The sequence below is a fragment of the Saccostrea cucullata genome, unplaced genomic scaffold, assembly GCF_032062105.1.
Source record: "Saccostrea cucullata isolate Sc308-1 unplaced genomic scaffold, CSIRO_AGI_Scuc_v1 ctg15831, whole genome shotgun sequence".
In the NCBI taxonomy this organism is placed as follows: Eukaryota; Metazoa; Mollusca; class Bivalvia; order Ostreida; family Ostreidae; genus Saccostrea; species Saccostrea cuccullata.
In genome coordinates this window covers 3,931-13,273 of record NW_026941709.1, presented here as the reverse complement: position 1 = coordinate 13,273, position 9,343 = coordinate 3,931, and the positions used below count along the sequence as shown (strand labels likewise).

Genomic DNA, 9,343 nt, shown 5'->3' with positions numbered 1-9,343 from the left:
ACAGATGCTCAGGTGGTTTGCTTGCACAGAGAATGTTGAATCTAGCAAAGTCAGGGTCGACAAGCATTCGGTTCCGCCTGGAGGCAGAGTGAAACGAGATGACAGAAGATTTCACTGATATTTTCCACTGAGACTTGTTGGGGAAGAATCCACTTTCGAGATAACCAGTTAACACGTGGTATAAGTTGTATTTCAGGAGTATGGGAATTATGTCCTGAAGAAACCCATATTGTTTAGTACTAGCGTTGAACAGATAGGAGAATAGACGGATCCCAGCAGGCACGCAACGTTGTTTCAACGTTAAAAGGAGGTGGAATATAGGTTGCAACGTTGATTAACGATATTTCAACGTTGTTTCAACGTTGAGGTTTCAACGTTGAATCCTCAACCTTTTTTCAACTTCAACGTTGAAACAATGTTGAAGCTGCAATACATTTTCAACGTTGAATGTTCGTCGATATTTCAACGTTGAAACAACGTTGAAGCTGCAACATATTTTCAACGTTGAATGTTCGTCGATATTTCAACGTTGAGACAACGTTGAAGCTGCAACATATTCTCAACGTTTGATGTCCTTTGATATTTCAACGTTGAAACAACGTTGAAGCTGCAACATATTTTAAACGTTGAATGATCGTCGATATTCAACGTTGAAACAACGTTGAAGCTGCAACAAATTTTCAACGTTTGATGTTTGTTTATATTATAATTGCATTACGAATTGATTTACTCGAAAGAGTTGTGCCAACAGCTAGTACCATTATAAAATTTTAAATATTAGTGTATATGACGTAACGCATTAACATTTAACACTTCATTATAATTATGTTTCAAAAATGGTTATTTTATTTAAATAAATTGTGAAAGCAGTTTTTTTTTACATATTTATAAAATATGTTTAATCATGTTAATATAAGCTTTTAATAAATAATGACATCTTTATCCAACATCTCACTGTAATTTCATGTTACTATAGAATTAATAAAAATAATTACTTATTCCGAATTAATGTTCTTAAAATTAGACTCATATAGATCCGTGCCGTATACTCTAGCTTATTTTATTAGATTGTGCTTTTGTTGTGTGTATTAATTCTATTATCTTTTTTCCACAAAATATAAAAAAAAAAATTCAAATAAACATTTAACAATTTTCACACTGACAATTAACCCCGGTCAAGTAGCATTACTTAAGATCCACTCCCCAGAAACCTTCGAGATATCAGATAAGGAGTGCCTCTCGCTTAGTTGGTCAGTTTCAGTGTCAGGATAACCTTGTTATGCAATTTTCTTGCTAGGCAGAGTATAGCTGTTTGCAGCTTATCTAGGTCAAAATTTGAATTCAACTGATGAACAAGAAGTGCGCGTCTCCTTGCTGTTCATATTTAATGTGTTTTCAAGCGATATACACAAGGATTAAGGCTGGAATACCAACTTCTGCTCAGTAAGTATATTTAACCTTTTCATGGATTTAAAAAAATAAGATTTTTTAGTATCTGTACATCATTTAATTCTTGTTTTATAAGAATATTTGAAATCTGCGAGAAATGCACATCCTTGGTCCGTGTATTATGTGTAATGTTGATTTTTATTTGGTTATGAAATATAAGTATATTAATATATTATACAATTTAATTAATTGTAGTTCGTCGTAAGGTTCAATCAACAGTTGTGCAGGGGATTGGTTGTATAGTCTGCCTTGATTGCATCAGATTCTGCCTTGATTGCATCAGCTTCTTCGCCCGGGAAAATTATACAAAGGAATGCGACATTTTGTAAGTACACTATGTCTATGTAAGTCTATAACATTTTTCTTTAGTAATAATTATTTATAAGCATACTAATACGAATATTAACATAAAGTCAACTATATAATCATGCTAATTAAATCCAAGTACAGGAATATATTCCTTTGTCTGATTTTTTAAATCATTCATGTATATATACTTTTATCGTTTGAAATAACGTCTTACGTACATTGTATTGAACAAATGGCTTTAACATCTTTATTTCTTTTATTAATAGGCTTTTGCTTTAGAGGGTGGATTCCCCTGCTCATTTCTTTAATTCGTTGGACTTAACTATGGGACTTATCTATATGCGCGATTAGAATCAATGGATCCGCCACTTTGTGGAACTTAGTAGTGTAAGACAGACGCATACTTTGAAGAAACTGCATGGATGTGATTACTGTGGCCCCCTTTTCACTAGTAATATAAATTTTGTCAAGCAGTGATTGAGATTGAGATTCAGTGATTGAATCCGAATTTGTGTTTGTCTTTAAAATACAGACTAAAATAAATTCTCTCACAATCTAGTACTGGATTATAACTTATATAAATATTACGCAATTTGAATTAAAAAAAATTATTAGAATTTGAAATGTATTTGTTTATAAAGTAAAATGTAATATGAATTCAACGTGATTTCAACCAAATATCAACGTTACTACAACCAAAAAAATTCAACCAAATATAAACCTAATTACAACTAATGTTCACTTTTGTTCAATGTTGATATTTGACGTTGAAACAACGTTGAAGCTTCAACGTTGCATCAACTTTCATTTGCAACCAAAATTCAACCATAAATCAACCAAAAGTTCAACCCATTTTCAACGTTTATTCAACGTTGAAAATTGACGTTAAAACAACGTTATGTCTCAACGTTGCCTCAACTTTCATATGCAACCAAAATTCAACGTTGATTCAACGTTGAAATGCCTGCTGGGATGATGAATATACGCTTGGTGAGGTAAGTTGTGTTGAGTTCACAGAGACGACCAAAGAATTGCAACTTCTTAATGTCAATCTCTGCTGTAATTGGAAGGAGACCTAGAAGGCTTTCGCACATGTCTGATCTTGTATGATGGGGCAGTCCCATAACAGGTTTAACAACGAAATGTTGGAATGCGTTGAGTGTTCTTATGTCTTTTGTCCGAAGATCGCACCATAATTCGCTTCCGTAGAGAACTGATGGTAAGACAACTTTTTTGTACATTTTGGCCACTGTTATGGGGTTGAGCTGTTCGGAAACTTTAAGTGCGAAATATGCTTGCCGTCCTTTCCTGCAAGCGTTTAATGTTCTTTCGCCAGGATCAAAGTTGGAACTTAAAAGAATTCCAAGATGATTGTACGAGTTGGAAAATTCAATGCGTTCATTGCCGAGACGCAAGCTTAAAGTGTCAGCAGGATTTGAGCGCTTTTGGTGGAAGAGGAGAACGTTGGATTTTGCGGTGTTAAATGTAAATTGCCAGCGTGTTGAGTATAGGAATATGCTGTCCAGAACTCTTTGAAGCTCAAGAGGTGTGAGAGCTAAAGGAAAGTCGAAAGTATGCCTCCCTGTCGAACGCCTTGGGATACTCGAAACCACTGGGAGCTGGTCTGGTTTACTACAACGGAAAATTGTGTGTTGGAGTGACAGTCATTTATCAAAGACCACTTTGTGCCCGATATCCCGAGTTCGTGAAGTTTGTACATGAGACCGTGCCTCCATACCGTATCGAAAGCTTTCTGTGTGTCTAAAAAGGCAACATAAACAGAGCTGTTTTGTTCAATATTGTGATGGATAGTTTCTTGTAGATTGAAGGAAGCTGTTAGACACCCAAGTTTTTCTTGGAAGCCTTGTTGCTGAGAGCATGGGAAAGATATTGATGGCAATAAGTTTGACTGTATTCTAGTGAGGATGAATTTTTCAAAAACTTTAAACGCACATGGGAGGAAAGCAATTGGTCGGTAACCATCGGGAGATTTTCGAGGTTTGTTGTTGCCTTTATAGATGGGAACAATCAGGGGCCCGTTTTACAAAAGGACTTACGACTTAAGACCAAGTTTAATTATTCATATAACTTTTTAATTAACATTATATCGAAAATTACTTTAAACTTTTTGAAAAGAATGTGCTAAGATATTTTTACATTGGCAATTTCAAAGAAAATTATTAATTTTGCAAAATTGTACAATAATCTGAAGTTTTTGGTCTTAGTCGTAAGTTCTTTTGTAAAATGGGCCCCAGGTCTTTTTTTCAACAGGATGGAACATATCCGACTTCCAGAATTGCATTGAAGAGTTGAGCAATGCATCTAGCTACTTGTATACCGCCATGAATTAGATGTTCGTTTTGAATGAGATCAAGACCAGGGGCTTTTCTGCGCTTGAGATTACGAATAATGTTCTGTATTTCCTTAACGGTCGCGGGACCTACTGGGAAACTATCATTTGTTGATCTCGATATGCGTTCGAGTTCACTATAACGGTTTTCAATTGAAGTGAGAAAGTCTGAACAATAATTTGCATTTTTTTGGCATTATAAATGTCTGAGAAATGCTTTGCAAATGCGAGAGATACGCCAGGAGGGTCGTCAAACTGTTCGTCATTGTATTCAATAACAGGGTAAGTGCGAGAAGAACGTGGTTTCAGTCGTCTGATTAACTTCCAGAAAAGGCGAACATCGCACTCTGATGATTCATCTATATCCCTAAAAACACTTGACATATAACGATCATGTTCGTCGTTGAGTTCGTTCCGGAAGTTTCGTTTCGCATGTTTGTATTTTTTGTAAGAGTCGTGTGTCATTCCTCGAGGGCGACCTTCATTTATCCACATCCTTCGCATTTGGCGCTCTGTGTCGTGTAGCTCTTTTACTTTGGGAATCCACTCTGGCCTCAAGAAGGGTTTGTACTTTGCCGTAGGAATAGAAAGTGATGATGCAGAATGTAGCATAGAGTTTAACTCTGTGCAGAACTTGTCCAGATCATCTATAGTTTTCAGACTTATGTTTTGGAAGTTTGCATGATTATGGATATATTTTTCGTATTCCTTTATTTGGTCTGGTTTGGCTTTATGCCAGGCTGGAAGCGAGGCAGATGGTTTGCATAGAACATGTGTTTTGATATCAGTTTGTAGTTCCATGCAGATTGGCAGATGGTCAGAAGTAGAACTCGAGTTAAATTGCATTTATTACACGAACAAAATATCACCTCGCCCTGTGATTCGGTCGCGCTATGACCTCTGACCCCCAAATAACATTCACACAGAATTGAACATATTTTCTCTTCAATAGGTTCATCTAAGAAAGATATTTGCAAATGTAAATATATTGCTTTGAACAAACTGTTTTCTTTCAGACAAATAGTTTGTTTAGTTAGATCAAGGAAGGATATGGAGATAACGAACAGTATTCAATCTCAAAGTCCATTAAACAATATACAAAATAAGAGCAGAGCAAACACGGACCTCCGAAACATCAGAGGTGGGATCAGGTGCCATGGAGGAGTGAGCATCCCCTGCTGACCGGTCACACCCGCCGTGTGCTCGTTGTCATGATCAGGAAATAACGGAAAAAATCCGTCGTCAATTCAGTGTATAAATAATGGACTAACAATTGGTATGAAAAAAGTCAGTCAGCATTTGACACAATGATAAATTGTATTTGCTGACATCATTGTATCGACCATAGAATTTACGAAATGATGACTTTAAACGAGACTGCTGATATTCTTGTTTCATCAACTTGCTTGTCAATAATTTACCTCGTTTAAGAAATTGTTCATACGTAGAGCATGCTCTTGCGTATCGAATCAACTGAGATATATATGCTCCGTATGCAGGTGATGAAGGTATATTGCTGCATAAGTAAGGGAAATTGACGATAGAAAAGTTAAAGTCATCACGTTTATCATATAGCTTGGTTGTTAGATTACCATTAGTCTCTTTTTCAAGTAAAATATCCAAGTATGAAGCAGACGTGTTGGACTCTGTGGTATCTTTTATCTCAAGCTCACCAGGATATATCGTATCGACGTAGGAATGGAAATTATCTTTATAAATTGACAATACGTCGTCGATATATCTAAATGTCGAGTTGAAGGCCACAGCAAGTGTTTTCTTCTTTTCACGTATAAGATTTTGCATAAATTCTGCTTCATATGAATATAAAAATAAGTCTGCTAATAACGGAGCGTAATTTGTACCCATGGGAATTCCAATAGATTGTTGGAATACCTGGTCTCCAAAAACCACATAGATATTGTCAATCAGAAACTCAATCATCTTCTTGATGTCAACTTCAGAGTACTTATGTGTGCAATCAGAATCTGTTTTAACAAAATAATTTTTCAAATGACCAATGACGAGGTAAGTAAATTAACGAGTTCCATTTTTGTTGAAGAAGCAGCTGTCAATGATATCAAAAAGCCTGGATTTTAATTTGTCGTGCGGAATTGTTGTGTATAAAGTTGAAAAGTCGTAAGTTTTTAAGCTGTTGATTTTTGTAAAGTCTTGTGATTTCAAATTGTCCGAAAGTGCTTTAGAATTTTTAAGTATCCACATCTGATTTACACCACTTCTTGAAAATATAGTTGCACAATTCTCTTGAAGTTTTTCCTTCACTACTGTCAATATTTTAGTGAGAAGTAACGAAAGAGGCTTGGTTGAACATTTACTGGAACCTGCAATGTATCTTTGTTTGTAAGGATTCTTATGTTTCGGAATCCAATATATATAAGGTAGTTCAAATTCATTTTGGCTCTGTGGAATATTAAAAGTATTCAAAACTGACAGGTGATTTTGAAGAATTTCTTCCTTAGAAAGAGAAGTAGAAGTATAAGTAGGATTACCACTTGTAGAATTAAATCCAAGTTCTTCTAGAATGCAATTTATATAATGAGCCTTACAAACGAAGACAATGTTGTTACCTGCTTTGTCGGCAGGAACCAGTACGTACTGATCGTGTAATCTATCTAATTCTTTTTTCACTTCTAGTTTATTGAACACAGAAGGATAGATGGTTTTCATTTTGCCCCTCAATCTTCTAATTCGTGACTTTAACATGGATCTACAGAAGCCCATTAGTGCCAACCTGTATATATAAAGGAAAAGCAATATATAAAAGCAAACCTCGATATATAAAGGAAATGCAATATATATAAAGAAAACCTGGATATATATAAAGGAAATGCAATATATATAAACAAAACTTCGGTATATATAAAGGAAATGCGATATATATATACAAAACCTCGATACATGTATATATAAAGAGAAATGCGATATTTATAAAGAGAAATGCGAAATATATAAACAAAACTTCGATATATGTTAAGAGAAAAATTTCCACAGCCTGACCTTTAACATGTTTAATGACCTTCACAACAACAGAGACTTCGCCAACATATGATAAGCAGCTCCTGATCTAATGTTTTGATTGCGATCAATTGGTGTGGCTGTTTCAGGATGGTATTCAATGTGTTGCTTTCTTTATTTGTGTACCTTGATAATCATAATGATTAAAACTAAAGCTAAACAAACTGCTTTTCTTCTTCATGTGCCAAAATGATGTTGATTCTTTGAAAAAAATATGTACATTTATCTTTAAATTTAATAGTGTTGTCTGTGTCTGCTCCACTGTATTATATGTATATATGGTTTTTTTATGTTTCTGTACCTTGTGTACCATTTACAGTGTGTGGATAAATTAAATTGAATTGATTTACATTTCAAAGACTTCATAGACTTTTTTGCTTAAATGTATATTAATGATGGGGGTCTTTTCCATAGAACTATAATTCGATGCAAAAATACAAAAGTGTTTTATCATGCTTTATAAGTTTTTTTTAACGTTTTACTGTTTTTTACATAATGTATGGAGAATTTCAAATCGATTTAAGACGTGGGACAAAAATCTTTTAAGACGTGGGACAAAAATCTTTTAAGACGTTGGACAAAAATCCGCAGATTAATTATGTGAGAGTGCATGCACTAATTCGTTTCTTTTTAATAATTCCCAAATACTTGATATTTTTTCCACACCATTTAAGACCCTAAAATTATTACAGTATAATTTTACTCGTCACTTTCTTCCCTCACATTCAAGTAAAGTGGGTACCTTCATCCTTCCCCTCTCTACCATTCCGAACGATATTGATTATTTTTTAACAATCAATGGGCATACTAGTTAATATTATTTCTATAATGAATTTAAATAAATTTGAATTAGGGTATTTAAAAAAAATTGTTAAGACTCCCTGTTAAACATTATTTTTATAAATTCTCGATTGTGAAATCAAAGATAGTTCAGCTAAATTTTGGTAAAACAATAAACAAGGTAGGTTGTAAAAACTAAGTTGATCATATCCATGTAAAGCCAATAAATGCACAGGAAAATACGATAAACATTATATTTATTTTATTGATATATATAGTAGTAAATTAATTAAATCAAAGGTGTGTGCCCCCCCCCCCCTTTCAAATATTTGTATATAAAATTTATAGGTCCATTATCCTAAATTCCGTACAGCCACCAGACCCCTCTGCCTTCTACTGCGCCCCCCCCCCTTACGAAATTCCTGGATCCGCCACTGTAAATGCTCTTCTTCTCAATTAATTGCATTATTTTAAGTAATGTTACAATTACAGTTCATTGATATTTACGTCACCTGTAATAACGTGTCCAGCAGGACTATAATTATAGGGCGAAGAAGAACATGAACACGAAGGGGGATTATTTTTCAGATAGTTGATATCCAGGCCATGTAAAGTGTTTTTGTAATTGAAAAGTTTGGAAGCAATGGTCGATGTATATTTGTAGGAAATACAAGGTGTAGTCTTTAACTTGAAATATGGTGGAATACAAGACTGGACCTTTTTGTGATTAAAAAAAATCTTATATTAACCGCGTTAATTCCTTTATTGGCATATTGAAGTCTAAGGAAAAGACGGATTGTTTTAGCTGCATTTTCTTCCGTGAAACGTGCGGGTTTAAAAAGCCTATGATATGCAATATCCATAATCACAGATCCGAGCCTATATTCAGGTGACGAGGAATCTAAAATTTGATGTTCCTTGGTATTTTCAAGAAGACTATTAAAAGTTTCAAAGGGACAGAGTAAAGTTTTGTTTGAATATGATGTAGACCTAACTGTTCATAAGGTAGTAATGAATCAAAAGACACGTCGTGTATTGCAGTTTTATTGTACGAACGATGTCCATAACTACGCTAACATCTCTGGGTATTGTTAAAAAGTCCCATCACATTTACATTATTACACTGCGGGCTTGAAAGATTTCCAACACTATCGACATTGTCATTACATCCATAGGGAAAGGCTGTCCTTAGTTTCCTAATCCAAAATTCTTCTCGTTGTCTACGGTAAGGTGTACTCAACTACGGACTATTTGTGTGGTGATAAATCTTTTCGAGAATTCTAACTTTCATTGATAAAATAGAATGATCAGGTGAATTAAAATATGTATATAAAAGCTGCTGACCACCTTGATTTATTTGAAATCGATGACCTGATATTCTTTTGTTAAGCGACCCCTTGGTTTCACCGACATAAACAAGTC

The 9,343-nt window shown here is 34.5% G+C and overlaps 1 long non-coding RNA gene across 1 annotated transcript; it reads left to right on the top strand.

Annotated features, from left to right (window-relative positions):
- Positions 1–1,107: 1,107 nt before the first annotated feature.
- On the top strand, positions 1,108–2,302 carry LOC134258273 (uncharacterized). Its single transcript, XR_009990129.1, has 3 exons — positions 1,108–1,443; positions 1,645–1,774; positions 2,025–2,302. It is a non-coding gene; the product is annotated as an uncharacterized LOC134258273 (long non-coding RNA).
- Positions 2,303–9,343: the final 7,041 nt, after the last annotated feature.